At 44.0% G+C, this 15,104-nt stretch overlaps 1 long non-coding RNA gene across 1 annotated transcript; it reads left to right on the top strand.

Moving 5' to 3' along the window:
* The first annotated feature begins 2,532 nt into the window (after positions 1-2,532).
* On the top strand, positions 2,533-3,892 carry LOC147346100 (uncharacterized). The gene is made up of 2 exons (XR_015153920.1): positions 2,533-3,106; positions 3,452-3,892. It is a non-coding gene; the product is annotated as an uncharacterized LOC147346100 (long non-coding RNA).
* Positions 3,893-15,104: the final 11,212 nt, after the last annotated feature.

The raw sequence follows: 15,104 nt of genomic DNA, 5'->3' as shown, positions 1-15,104 counted from the left end.
ATTCAGCCCAGAACTCAAATCCCAGTGCTGTCAGGGCCCAGCTCCACGGCCTTGGAGAAGCTCATCCAGCCTCAGTTTTCTTGTCTGTCAAAGGCGGAGGACAATACCTACTCCGTAGGCTGCTACAGGGATGACATTTCAGAGAAAACGTTCAGCAGAGTCCTGGAATATAGTAAGTCCTTGATAATTGGTACCTTCACATTTTTGCAATAGCAGAAGTTTTGAATTTTTGTTTCTTGCACAAAGGCTTAAAATAGTTTAGTTACAACATCTTAGATTAGTTATTAAATCTAGCAGCTTTTTAACCAGTTGGACAGGTTACTTCGTGTTGTTCATTTTTTCTGCATTAGTCACGAAGACTGGAGGCCAAAGCATTCATTGTTTTCCCCCAACATTACTCAAAGTAAAATTGCAAACTTGAAGCCAAATTGAAAGACTTGGATGGTGATCACCCCTACATTACCCACTGCCCGGTTCCTACTGTTAACATTCTCCTGGACTTACTTTATCATCAATCTGCTCACTATCCAACCTTCACCCAGGCTGACCCAGCCATCACCTTTTTATGCATTTCAAAGTAAGTTGCAGGCATTCACGTTTGGATACTTCAGCATACCTATCTCAGAGTTTAATGCTTGTTTACATGTTTTAATCCCTGAATTTTGACCTAAAAGGTACATTGGAGATCATTCAGTCTTATTCCCTTCATTCCATAGATGTGGAAACTGAGCCAGTTCATGTGTTTTCTAGAAACGGCATTAGCTTTGAGAGGGATGATCCCCCAACAATATTCAGAGCCAAGTTTTATCATTTTCTCTATTTCATTTTTTAGATGTTCGTGCTTTTTTCTTTTTCAAGACTAATTTTTTTCAGAGCATGTCTTACTATAAAATTGATGCACCAATTGCCTTAGCCGAGTCCTGAGCCAGGTGACCACACTTTTCCCTAAATCCTGTAGTTTCCCCAAATGAAACCAACAAAGGGAACCACCACGGAGCTTCCAGAGCAGTGCACCTGAGCCCTCGGAGTGATGGAGTCGAGGTGTGTGGAGAGCAAGGGGTGGGGGGCTTCTGGGGTTCCCAGGCAGGCCCTCCAGCCTTGAGATGCCAGGTACGTAGTACAAATGTGGCCACTTTACACGTCCGCCGTGTTGAGAAAGGATTGGAAAGTAGGGCCCCACCCAGTAATTTGACGGTCTTCCGACCCTGGTTTGTATTCTTGGGTCGGGAAGATCCGCTGGAGAAGTGATAGGCTACCCATTCCACTATTCCGGCCTGGAGAACTCCATGACTGTCCATGGGGTCACAAAGAGTTGGACACAACTACGCAACTTTCACTTTCACTCCATGAAAGCAACGTATCAACCATAAACAGATTTCAGTTACCTCCTCTTCACTGTACTACTTTTGTGAACGACAATTTTTAATCTCCAGAGAAGGCTGTGAAAAGCTAGTTTGTATGCCACCTAGTCCACACCAGGGTCTACTTGTTTTTGTCTGTGCTGGGTCTTTGCTGCTGCAAGAGCTTTTCTCTAGTTGCAGTGAGCAGAGGCCACTCTAGTTGCAGTGAGCAGGGGCTACTCTAGTTGCAATGCATGGGCTTATTGCAGTGGCTTCTCTTGTTGCAGAGCATGGGCTTTATGGCACGAGGGCTCAGTGGTTGCCACTCCTGGGCTCCAGAGCACAGGCTTGGTAGTTGGCTTGAACGGGTTTAGTTGCTGCACCACATGTGGGATCTTCCCAAATCAGGGATTGAACCGGTGTCTCCTGCACTAGCGGATAGATTCTTTATCACTGAGCCACCAGGGAAGCCCCTACATTGGGGTTTAAACAGAGGGTAAATTACATACCAGTCTTGATTGCAGAGAAAGCTGGAGTGTTCTTCACCAAACTTCTGGGAGTGGGAGGGTGGGAGGTTAGGATTGATACAGTTTGGGTTTTTTGGGGGGTGTGGTGGGGTTGTTTGTTTTTTGTTTTTGGCCACACTGCATGACTCCTGGGATCTCAGTTCCCCAAACAGGGGTCAAACCCAGGCCTGGCAGTGCCAGAGAATTCCAGAACTGATCCAGCTAGGTGGATTGTAGATGACAATGTACTGCTAGCCCTCCACCCTTCCCCAAGAGCACCGTTTCTATCTGGGGCCTGACAGGTGTCCCTGGCCTCAACCTGGCAGAGCTGAAGGTCAAGCTCAGGATGAGAGGAAGGACATATCCTTCCCAAAGCCAGGGGCTGGGGGAGCAGCTGTTTGGTCCAGTTCTTAAAACCACACAGTGTGGGCCTCCTTAGGAGTTTCTCCTGCACTGGCCTGCAGCAGCTTTGTGTGTGAACACTTCAATGTCCGTTGGCAGTGACGGCAGAGACAACAAAGCAACACAGAGTTCCTTTGCCTTCTGTCTTCACCCACACACACCTTCAGCAACACCGATGGGGCCTGGCTCCTCCTCCCTCTCCCTCACCTGGCCTTCATTTCAGAGGCCGGAGGCTTGGAACCCGGATCATTTACCAGCAAGAAGGTAAGTCTGGGGTAGGAAGTACCGATGCTGAACCAGGGCGGTTCGGAGGTGGATGACGTGAGGTCTGCAGCGCTCCACGCTCTGGAAGGTCCTGTGCTGGGTGTAACACTCTGCTAGCACCCTCTTACAGGTCTTAATCCTTGCACCCTTGAATATGTGCTTTATAAGTGAAGTCCGGGTGTGGACTTGCGTTGAGCGGAGCCGGGACGCGCACCATGTGTATGCGCATGCGTGTGTGTCTGCGGTGATTTCTAGCAGCCTCATCCTTGGGTTGTGGTACCCACGCCCATGAGCACAGGGCTCCAGTGGACTCGTGATACCTGGGGCATCAGTGAGGCTCAAAGTGGGCGCCAGGGAAGCTGCTAAACCCACAACCCAGTCATCAAAGGAGCTGATGGCGCCGAGAAGCTGTGCTTTCCTAGAGAAAGAAAGCTGTGACATTCTAAGAAACACACACGAGGGATCCCATCACATTTATTCCCGCCCTCATGACTTCCCTGCGTTACCAACTACTTATGCCAACAAGGACAACAGAAACGGAAAGAGGGCAGCCATGGGTCATCCTCCCTACTCAACTGAGGATGGAAAATGCTGGTAGGATGTGAGCATATTGAGTGAAAAAAATTAAGTTTACTTTCATGTATTGCTCCCACTGTTCTAGGAAGAACACATACATATATTTTGTTATGTGCAGGTACAAGCTTTGAAATAGAAAGCGTGTCCTTTGGGTGATTTTGTATGTGTTACATGCCATTGTATTTTAAACTGGCATTGCACAATATAAAGATGGGTGGTAAAAATTCATGCTGTTAAGTCAAAATGATAGCCTTTCCTGAAAATTATAATAGAAAACATCATTACAAGTAGACAGAAAGGAAAAAGCTTTACATCTTTTACATCTTTGTACCTCTAATGACACTTTTTTCCTGTTTTTTGAAGTGGCCTCATGCTTGTATATTCTGCACCAAGCCCTGCAAATTACAGAGCCAGCCCAGAATTTGAATTATGGAGCCTAGACATCTGTATTTGAAACTCTCCTGCTGGAAGATTCTGATGTGGCCAGAATCTAGATGCTGGGTTCTATTTCAAAGGCTTCCCAGGGTTCTCTTCCTCCATCCACCCTGCCCCTCTCCCCTTGGGCCAGTAAACTCCTGAACACAAGATTCTCCAAGCACGAAAGTCATCTCCTTGCATAGCTGCGGATCTCTCAAAAAGGACTTAAACTATTCTTCAGATGTCCTCAATGTTAAGCATACGATTGCCCAGCTACTCTGTAAAGGCTGCCCAATTTTAAATGCACTCCATCCTGACTTCAGAGGCTACACATTTTTCTTCCTTGGAGTCATAAGGTTCTTTCCTATCAGGTTTCCAGATGCCCCTCTGATTTCTACATTTACAATTACAGTCATTTTCCTAATCAACTCCTAATCAGCTCCAGGTTTTCCTGGAGCCCTGTTTGTCCTCAAGAAATCCCAGAGGCCCCTGAGCTGCTCTCCTGTTCTGTCTCCAATGGAGACCACCACACCTGGTCTTGGCAGGACCGACTGGCACTCTGCAGCCAAGAGGCCACAGGGCACCCCCTCCCACCTCCATCTCCATCTTCTGGAACCACCCCATCTTCCCCTCTTCTTCCCTCCCCCACCCTGTATCCCCCTCATCAATCCCCATTACTTCTTGCAGTGAAACACCAAGGGACTCTCCAATTATTTCAACATACACTCCTCTCTTGTCTGGACTGAAGCATCATCATCCCTAAAATTTAGTCACACTTTTGATACTTTTGCCCAAAGAAAGGGATCATTTCATCATTTTGAGATCCCTATATTTTTAAAACTTTGTTAGTCAAATATAGTTGCTTTACAATGTTGTGTTTGCTTCTACCATACAGCAAAATGAATCAGCTATACCTATACATATGTCCCCTGTTTTTTTTATTTCCTTCTCATTTAGGTCACCACAGAGCACTGAGTGGAGTTCCCTGTACTATACCATAGGTTCTTATTAGTTATGTATTTTATACATGTGCTCAGTAGCTCACTTGTGTCAGACTCTTTGTGACCCTGTAGACTGTAGGCTGCTAGGCTCTTCTGTCCATGGGATTCTCCAGGCAAGAATACTGGAGTGGGTTGCCATTTCCCTACTCCAGGGGATCTTCCCACCCTAGGGAATCAAACCCACGTCTCTTAAGTCTCCTGCATTGGCAGGCACATTCTTTACTGCCTAGGAAGTCCTATTTTATACTTAGTAGTGTATCTATGTCAATCCCAACCTTCCAGTTCATCCACCTCTGGAGAACCCCTATATTTTAAACTTTTTACTTGCATTCTGTCACACAGTAGACTTTTTACTTAGACTTATGATGACCCATCTTTGGGGGGACTTTCAAGCAACCTACACTGTTATCAGATCTGTATGTATCAGTACTCATGTCCTTAGAAAGTTAGAGTTTTCAGAGGTGAAGAGAAAGATCATCTAGCCCAACCTTTTAGCTTTACTGGTGAGAAAACCAGCATGGAGAAGTTGGTATCATGCTGGCCTAGTATCATTCTTCGTTCTTCTGAAGTACAGCTCAACGCTTTTCCTTCTGCACCAGGTGGCACCTTCAGTTGTAAAGTTGTTACCAAACTAGATTTCTTTTCCCCAACACCCAGCGAGCCAAATGCTGAGACCCCAAGCTCTGCAGCTGAGACGAGGTTTATGTGCAAGGCAGCCTAAGGTAGAAATGAAAGGAGAAAGTCTCAGATGCACCTCCCGTAAGGAAGGGGTTGAGATATTTATGGAATGAGCTGGCGTCCTCAGGCACAGGTACGTGGGGCTCTCGGGGAAAGGTGATGAGAAAGAGGTGACCTCTTTGCTCTTCACAGATGCAGCTCAGTCACAGCCTCTGCAAGTTCAAAAAAAGAAATGCTTGGCAAGGTCTGAGGGTGGAGTTTCCAGCCCTCTAACTGTCAAAAGGTCACTGAGTGACACACAAGCCCAGGTGGAGGATTGGTAGTCCCTCCCAAGTCTTAACCAGCCCAGCTCCAGCTAGACACAGCTGGTCCGGGTTCCTGGAGAACATCTTGTTATTTAGACTCCATGCTGCTTAGAGGGAAAAGGCAATGGCACCCCACTCCAGTACTCCTGCCTGGAAAATCCCATGGACGGAGGAGCCTGGTGGGCTGCAGTCCATGGGGTCGCTAAGAGTCGGACATGACTGAGCAACTTCCCTTTCACTTTTCACTTTCATGCATTGGAGAAGGCAATGGCACCCCACTCCAGTACTCTTGCCTGGAAAATCCCATGGGCGGAGGAGCCTGGTGGGCTGCCGTCTATGGAGTCGCACGGAGTCGGACACAACTGAAGCAACTTAGCAGCAGCAGCAGCAGCAGCTGCTTAGAGGACAAGCAGGCTTTTTGCAGCAACAGTTGAACCGATCTTGATTAGTGAAGGCAGGTTACAGGTGAAATGGATTAAACCAGTTGGTTACCCACAGTTTCTCAGTCAGTCCCTCTGTGTCCATAGGAGATTGGTTTCGGGGTCCATGGATGCACAAGTCTCATATAAAGTGGCCCCTTAATACACTGAATACAGTCAGTGTTCAGTGTCCTGGGGTTCGCACCTGCAGATTCAGAGGGCCAACTGTGTATCCATTCCACAGAAGGCAAAAAGTTCCTGGGTTCATTAAAGCATCCACAAGCAACGAGGATGCAGCACCCAGTTCCTTGGAGACAGAAGCTCCTATACAGGGGACCCTTCCGGACCTTGCCCAACGTACGTCTTCATCTGGCTGCTGTATCTTTTAAGTCTCCTTTATAACAAACTGGTAAAGAAATTTTTTAAAAGGTAAAGAAAGACAAAAAAGGGGCAAAGAATGAAGGAAGGGAAGAGTTGAAGGAGAGAAATTGTTCTTCAGTAACGAGGGAAGGAAATAAAGGCAAAACATCCAAGAACAGACAAGGGAGATTGTCTTCAACCAGTTCTTATTTCTGGTAAAAACTCTCTTATGTGATAAATATTCTCTGGAGTGTAAAACTGAGAGATGAAGAAACTGAGGCTTGGAAAAGTAAATAACTTAAAAATGTTAAGAGACAAATTCAGTTTTCTTATCTCATGTAACTGATCCCCCAAAGTCCTTCTACCTCCAAGAAGAAATAAAAAAACTTCCAGTCATAATAAATTTAACATCTTTCAGAAGAACAGGAGAAAAAAAAATATCACCAAAGGGCCTTCCCTGGTAGTCCAGTGGTCAAGACTCCACATTTCGAATGTAGGGAGTTTGGGTTCGATCTCTGGTTGGGGAACTATGATCCCACATGCCAAGTGGAGTGGCTGAAAAATAAAAAATATTTCTCATTTAAAAAATATATCACCAGAGGCATATACGGATGTGAGAGTTGGACCATAAAGAAGGCTGTGTGCCGAAGAAGGGATGCTTTTGAACTGTGGTGCAGGAGAAGACTCTTGAGAGTCCCTTGGCCTGCAAGGAGATCATACCAGTCAATCCTAAAGGAAACCAACCCTGAATATTCATTGGAAGGATTGATGCTGAAGCTGAAGCTCCAATACTTTGGCCACCTGATGCAAAGAGCCAACTTACTGGAAAAGACCCTGATGCTGGGAAGGATTAAGGGCAGGAGGAGAAGGGGACGACAGAGGATGAGATGGCTGGATGGCATCACCAACTCAATGGACGTGAGTTTGAGCAAACTCCAGGAGATAGTGAAGAACAGGAGGCCTGGCGAGTTACAGTCCATGGGGTTGCAGAGTCAGACACGACTGAGTGACTCAACAACAAAAGGCAAAATGAGACCTCTTCAGAGGAGTCCTCTTAAGTGAGCCCAGAACTTGGAGGAGAGAGCAAGTCACAGCCTCTGGATGGTCAACCTTTTAATAACTAAAGTGTCAGTTGTTCAGTCGTGCCCCAACTCTTTGCGACCCCATGGACTGTAGCCCATCAGACTCCATGTCCATGGGATTTTCCCGGCAAGAATATTAGAGTGGGTTTTCATTCCCTTCTCCAGGGGATCTTCCCGATCCAGGGATGGAACCCAAGTCTTGTGCATTGCAGGCGGATTCTTTACCATCTGAGCTACCAGGGAAGCCTTTAGTAACTAAGAAGCAATGTTCTTTTGAACTTTGCAGGAACAATGCCAGTGGTAAAAACTGAAATAGCTAGTTTGAGAAAGATGATGATTACCTAATTGTGAGCACAATGGCCACCACTGTCTCCAACGTACTACCCGTTTCTGAAGTCCTCGTACCCTTTTTTTTTTTGGTAGACCGTCTTCAGAGTAAAAGCAGTGGACACAGCAGTAGGGGCGGGGAGGGGCGGGTGTGGCGGTGGGGGTAGGGGGAGACCTGAACCGCTGCTGTCAGTGAAGACAGGCTGGAGGCGGGAAGAACAGGCAAGGCCAGGCCTGGCAGGACAAGATCAAAGGCTGAAACTGCATTTGGAACATTTACCTGCCAGGTGGCTGTGTCAGGCAGGACTCTGCACCTGGCCAGCTAATGGTGGGTGTGTGGAGCTAGATTTATTCTAAGGTGCAGCAACATTTGTAGATCAATCTGCTTTGCTCTAAAACTTTTAAGGTGTTTTCCCCTTCATTACTTCATTTAATCCTCTCAGAACTTTGAGATTTAGTGTTCATTTTTACCAAATTTAGAGAAGAAGCAGCCAGGCTTAGAGAGGACAAATAACTTGCTTGAGGCTATATAAATTCAGATCTCTTTCACCTATGCCCCCAGTTCTAAAATACCTCCCAGAGCAATATAAAAAATAAAGCCTTTTTTTTTTTTCTTCTTTTTTTGGTTGTGCCATTCACCTTGTGGGATCTCAGGCTTATAGGATCTCCGCTCCCTGACCAGGGATTGAACTCAGGACAACAGCACTGAAAGCTCAGAATCCTTACCACTGAGCCACCAGGGAACCCCCTAAAGCATTTTTAAAAATCCAAATACAGATGCATGGAATCCTGGAAGCCAACATTGGATGAGCCTTGAAAGAGAAATAATAAAACTCAAGGACTAGTTCAGTTCAGTTCAGTCGCTCAGTTGTGTCCGACTCTTTGTGACCCCATGAATTGCAGCACGCCAGGCCTCCCTGTCCATCACCAACTCCTGGAGTTCACTCAAACTCATGTCCATTGAGTCGGTGATGCCATCCAGCCATCTCATCCTCTGTCGTCCTCTTCTCTTCCTGCCCCCAATCCCTTCCAGCATCAGGGTCTTTTCCAATGAGTCAACTCTTCGCATGAGGTGACCAAAGTACTGGAGTTTCAGCTTTAGCATCAGTCCTTCCAATGAACACCCAGGACTGATCTCCTTTAGAATGGACTGGTTGGATCTCCTTGCAGTCCAAGGGACTCTCAAGAGTTTTCTCCAACACCACAGTTCAAAAGCATCAATTCTTTGGTACTCAGCTTTCTTCACAGTCCAACTCTCAACATCCGTACATGACCACTGGAAAAACCATAGCCTTGACTAGTATTGACTTGTAATTAACTGTAGAATTTAGTTAAAAATTTTTTAAAAGACTCAATATTGTCTAACCTATCACCCTTAAATATAACTGCATCTTGGCTCTAGAAAAAATGAGTAAGAAATTGGTTATAATGATTTTCTCAAGGAAAGGGAACTGGGTAGTTGAGGAATAGAGGAGAGGGGGCTTCCCTGGTGGCTCAGATGGTAAAGAATCATCCTGCAATGCAGGAGAACTGGGTTTGATCCCTGGAAGATCCTTTGGAGAAGGGAATGACTACGGACTCCAGTATTCTTGCCTGGAGAATACCATGGACAGAGGAGCCTGGCAGGCTACAGCCCAGGGGGTCTCAAATAGACACGACTAACACTTTCACACTTCGCATAGCTTGGTAACTCATTTGTCCTTTTTGCTTTTTGTTCCAGGAGCATTTATATCCTTTTGGAAATATTAAATGAAATTAAAGCATTGACTGAAAATGCTGGAAAAAATATAACTGTGTCTTGATAAGGAACACTGCTGTATGTTTGTAACTCAGAATTTCCAATCCACTGCCAGAGTCCCAATTAACTCACCCACACTTGTTATCTGAGGGCCGTCATGATGGATGTAATATACGGTGCTTAGTAGCTACTGTACTACTATGAGTTCCCCTAAACTGAAGTTTCTCCAGTCTACAGAGCATCAGGCCAGCATACATTAATTTACATACCTGCATGCATGTCCTTGCAAGTGAGCTTAAGAGCCCTGATCCTCCACTGGCAAAGATTTGAGTTACAAAGAGGAACACCCCCAACCCCATTCACCCGTCCGTTTAATATTGTGACACCAAGCATTATCATCGTGGAAAACGCCCTCCAGTTGAAGAAAACGTGCTGTTGCGTGAACACAGTGGGCAGACGGAGAAACAGGAAGGCTGAGATTAGAGTCTGCTTTATGGTTCTTTTGATGTTTTCTGAGCCAACTGTAGAAGCCAGTGAGGCTCTGAGCGAGCGATCAAAGGTGCCTCTGTAGGTTCAGGTGAACAGGGAGCTGGCGAATCAGGACTGCACCTGCCTTCGAACAGCAACACAGCCCACCAAGGAGAGTTCATCTTTTAGTCAAACTTGGAGGTGGCGGTCCTTTTAGAAAATGTACACGGGCTAAATTTATTCTTGCTGCGTCTTAGGCCTCTGAAGGGAAAATAATGCTCTGCTTTATATTCTTCCCATAGAAGTATTTATTTTAAAGCTGATCTTTGCCACATGGTGTATACCGCTCAAGACCTCTGGCTCTAGCAACTACACAGCCTGGTTTCACAAAGGTAGATGTTTGGAGATTTGGAAGAGAGGGGAAGAGAGGCACTGTCATAAATCTCTACCTGCCTTTTAAAACTTCAAGTGTTAGGAATTCCCTGGAGGTCCAGTGGTTAAGACTCTGAGCTTTCACTCCTGAGGACCTGGGTTCAATCCCTGGTATAGGAACTAAGATGCCACAAGCTGTGCAGTGTGGCCAAAAAGGAAAAAAAGAAAAGAAAAAACTGTGTTATTTGATGAAGGTGTAGCTTTGTCCCAGAGCAGTTACTTTGTCTTTACTTGGGGAAATACAGCTTAAAAGACGCTTTTTTTTTTTTTTTTTACAGAGGAAATTGAAAATAGGGCAGAGTAACTGAAGCCACTAGAACAAATCTAAAGATTCTCACAGTCAAAATAAAAAGCAGAAATGTACTAAACAAGGTAGTAGGCCAAGGTCACAGGCTCAGAAAGTTGATACTTAGAAAGGGAAACAAAACGCACTGGATAGAAGATTAAGTGTTAAGACTTACACAGAGAAACTACAAAACAGATTTCTTGGCCTTGGAGAGTTCATTATTTCAGGCCCTGGCTCGTCATACAGTTTAGGAAATCAGGAGGATGTGTCAAATCCTGCAAGTCTCCCAGAGAAGCAGACGCAGCCAGGAGGAAATGGAGTGGAGAGGGGAGGAGGTGTTGGAGAGCAGAAACGTAAGTGCAGGTACTTGAAAGAGAAAACCTGTATATGATTGTCTGCCAAAGCCATCCTCAAATCTTTACTGAACAGCCTGGTAAAAGCAGGACGGTTCCCAGTTGTTCCATTTTAGGCATATGTGTGGAAAGTGTGGACTTGCGACCTCCCTGGCGGTCCAGTGGCTTAGACTCTAAGCTCCCAATGCAGGGGGCCTTAGTTGGATCCCTGGTCAGGGAACTAGATCCCACGTGCCGCAAGCAAGACGGAAGATCCTGCGTGCCACAGGTAAGACCCAGTGCAGCCAAATAAGTAAATACATATATTTTTTAAAGTGTGAACTTGCAGAATCTCCTAGGGAACATGGCTTTATTATGGCCGGTATCCACACACACAAACTGAACTCAGATGAGTCTAGTTCCTCACCTACACAGTGGGAGTAATATCTCTCATCCGGGCTGTGAGGACTAAATGAGATATACACCCAAAGTGTTCAAGAGCTATTTGATGATAATATAACAAAATGTTCAATAAATATTATATCTTTTCTTTTCCAAATCAGTCTAACAGTTTTCATTTCAATACTAGATTTACAGATGCTACCAAGAAAGCCATGTTACAGTTGAAAGGACTTTTGATTCAAGAATATAAAATACGTGAATGTCCAGGTTGAGGAGACTGACTGAACAAATAGGCTAGGGGAAAAGAAAAGTTAACTAACAACAAAAAATATATATATACATATATATATATACACTGGCTTTTCACAAACTCATATGAATAAATCAAACTTAAAAACAAAAATCAGGTACTGCCCTGGTAGGCCAGTGGTTAGGACTCCACACTCCCAGTGCAGAGCACCTGGGTGGTTTGATCTCTGGTCTGAGAACTAGATCCCACATGCCAAAACTAAGACCCAGTGTAGCCACATAAGTTTAAAAGAAAAAAAAATCACTAAAGCAACAAAACATTAGTGATCAGATTAGATGAGACAAAAGTTAACACAAATTTATTTAAAGTTTACATTGAAAGTTAAAAGACTATCTTTTACTACATTTCAATCTATTTATAGTCTCTAAAAACACTATCCTGTTAAAATTTATAAGAATACATGCCTTTAGAGTATCAAATATATATATTAGCAATAATTGCCAATAATTTGAGACAATATAGAAAAACTGAATTTGCCCTAAGATCATAAATTTGAGGGGCTTCTCTCGTAGCTCAATCAGTAAAGAATCTGCCTACAATGTAAGAGACCCAGGTTTGATTCCTTTTGATTCCAGGAGAAGGAAATGGCAACCACTTCAGTATTCTTGCCTGGAGATTCCCATGGACAGAGGAACCTGGCAGGCAACAGTCCATGGGCTCGAAAGTTTGGACATAACTTAGCGACTGCTGCTACTGCTAAGTCACTTCAGTCGTGTCTGACTCTGTGCGACCCCATAGATGGCAACCAACTAGGCTCCTCTGTCCCTGGGATTCTCCAGGCAAGAACACTGGAGTGGGTTGCCATTTCCTTCTCCAGTGCATGAAAGTGAACAGTGAAAGTAAAGTCGCTCAGTCACGTCCGACTATTAGTGACCCCATGGACTGCAGCCTACCAGGCTCCTCTGTCCATGGGATTTTCCAGGCAAGAGTACTGGAGTGGGTTGCCATTGCCTTCTCTGACTTAGCGACTAAACCACAGTAAATTTGAGTGATCCAATCAAATGTGACCATGTTCAAGTTTCAGTCATTTTAATTATAAAGACAAGTTTGGAATATTAACCAAAAAAAACCCAAACTGGCAAGGCTTCCTAGGATAACAATCTACCTTCTAGAAAAACAATTTACCTTCTAGTTTCCTCTATGGCTTCATTTTCCTTGTCTGTATGGGAATGTTAAAGGCGTGTTCTCTTCAAGTCTGAGTAAATTCCTATCATGGGCTTTTATTCCATTTGTAAGTAATTGACCCGGTGCTTCAAAGGTTGTATATTCTTCAGTGTCTATGAAACACTTCATTCAAAAACTGTTTCTTTGACATTTGGTGAAATCCTCATAGTACTTACTATGGGCTCCATCTCTTGATCATGCTTGTCATCTGTCCAATTGTGACCATCAACTTTAAGTTACTTCTTTTCATCGGCCACAGACATCCACTGAATATTTTGTTTTCAATCTCAGAATCAAACTCATCTCAGATGACAGTCTGTTTTTTCTCAGTGAGACCATTTAAAACTTGATCTCTGAACGTTGCTTTTTACTCTCCGGCTGGGTTCCAGATATAAACTTTATTTTTTGGTTTGATCCAAATGCATGTTTACCTTCCTGCAGTGTTAGGTCTATCTGTAGTGTCCTGGTTATATATATTTTATGGGCTATACAATATGTATACCATAATGTATACAATATAGTATACAAAATATGTATACCATAGTATTAGCCCAAATGGAACTCTCATTGACTAAGTTGACCTGGGTGATAATTTTATAGTAAATTGTTTTTTGTTTTAACAACAACAAAAGGACACACAAATTTTTCTAGGTCTGGAAAAATAATAAACTGTCAGTTTCCAGTGTTCTACTTACAAAGAGAAATAATGGCTAAAGAATAGGGCAATGGTGCCCAAATTTGTCTAAGCATTAAGATCTTTAAAAAATTCCCAAACCCAAATCACAGTTTATTTTAAACCTTTCTAGGTGTTTCCAATGTGCAGATAAATTTAAGAACTCTTAATTTAGAGTTTAAAAGTAACTAAAGGATCAGTTACTTTCAAAACAAAGGAACTGCAGGGGGTAAGACGTGCAACTGTATACCTGGTTGCCTTAGGGCATACCTCACTCTTCAGAAGACTGAGGGTGGCAGAGACTGCAGCCTTATTGACCTGAGATGTCAAGGACAGAATTGGGGTTGGTGGAGCAGATGGAAAGTTAGGAGAGGAATCCTGGAAAGCAAGGAGCTGCAGAAGGAGCAAATCTCAAACGCTGAACCTAAACTCTGTCCAAATCCTCGGTCAGCTTGTGCAGGGAGATCCCAGCAAGTCCACTGAACGGCAGCAGCCGGAAGCTCAAAGAACTGATCAGAGATCTGAGCTACTATCTGCTACAGGGGAGAAAGGAGACCGGCTTCAGTCCAGCCAAATGAACTGGCTGCCAGAACAAAGATTAACATTCTTCATAGGAATGCAGCAGAATCCTTATTAAGTAGTATTTATCCTTAATAAGCAGTCCTTATTAATATGTCATCCATAATGTCTACCGTATAATAAAATGTCACCAGACAAGCAAAAGAGCATCAACATATGACTCCTACTGAGGCAAAATGGCATCAAATACTTTAACAAAGCTATAGTAAATATCTTATAAGGAAACATACTCCTAATTAATAAACTGATGGGGAATCTAGGCAGAGAAATAGCAATGATAAAAAAAGGACTAACTGGGAATTCTGCATGTGAAAAATAGAATAACATACTAAAATTCACTGGCTGGCCTTAACAGCACTTTAGAGACAGTAGAAGATTTAGTGAATTAAAAATTAATACAAACTATCCAATCTGAAGAATAAAGAGAAACAAGATTAAAGAAAAATAGAACCTAAGACAATAATGTAGTATAAATCTACTGGAGTTCTAGGAGAGAAGAGAAAAAAATTTTTGAAGAAATAATGGCCAGTATTTCCTAAATTTGGAAAAAACAAGATAAACTCATAGATTCAAGCTCAACAAGTCCAAACAGGATAATTACAATTATACCTTTTGTTGTTCAGTCATGTCCAACTCTTTGTAACTCCATGGACTGTAGCACACCAGGCTTCCCTGTCCTTCACTATCTCCTGGTGTTTGCTCAAACTCATGTGCATCAAGTTGGTGATGCTATCCAACCACCTCATTCTCTGTCACCCCCTTCTCCTCTTGCCCTCAATCTTTCCCAGCAGCAGGGTCTTTTCCAATTATACCTAGGCCCATCATCAGCTCAGTTCAGTGGTGTCCAACTCTTTGTGATCCCATGAACCGCAACACGCCAGGCCCCCCGTCCATCACCAACTCCCAGAATTTACCCAAACTCATGACTTCACTTTCACTTTCCACTTTCATGCTTTGGAGAAGGAAATGGCAACCCACTCCAGTGTTCTTGCCTGGAAAATTCCATGGACGGAGAAGCCTGGTAGGCTGCAGTCCATGGGGTC

This window comes from Bos grunniens, chromosome 24, assembly GCF_055505025.1.
Source record: "Bos grunniens cultivar Pamir isolate PY7600 chromosome 24, Bosgru_T2T1.0, whole genome shotgun sequence".
Classification (NCBI taxonomy): domain Eukaryota; kingdom Metazoa; phylum Chordata; class Mammalia; order Artiodactyla; family Bovidae; genus Bos; species Bos grunniens.
Note: the sequence above shows the minus strand (reverse complement) of the source record. Positions and strands in the feature narration are given on the sequence as shown.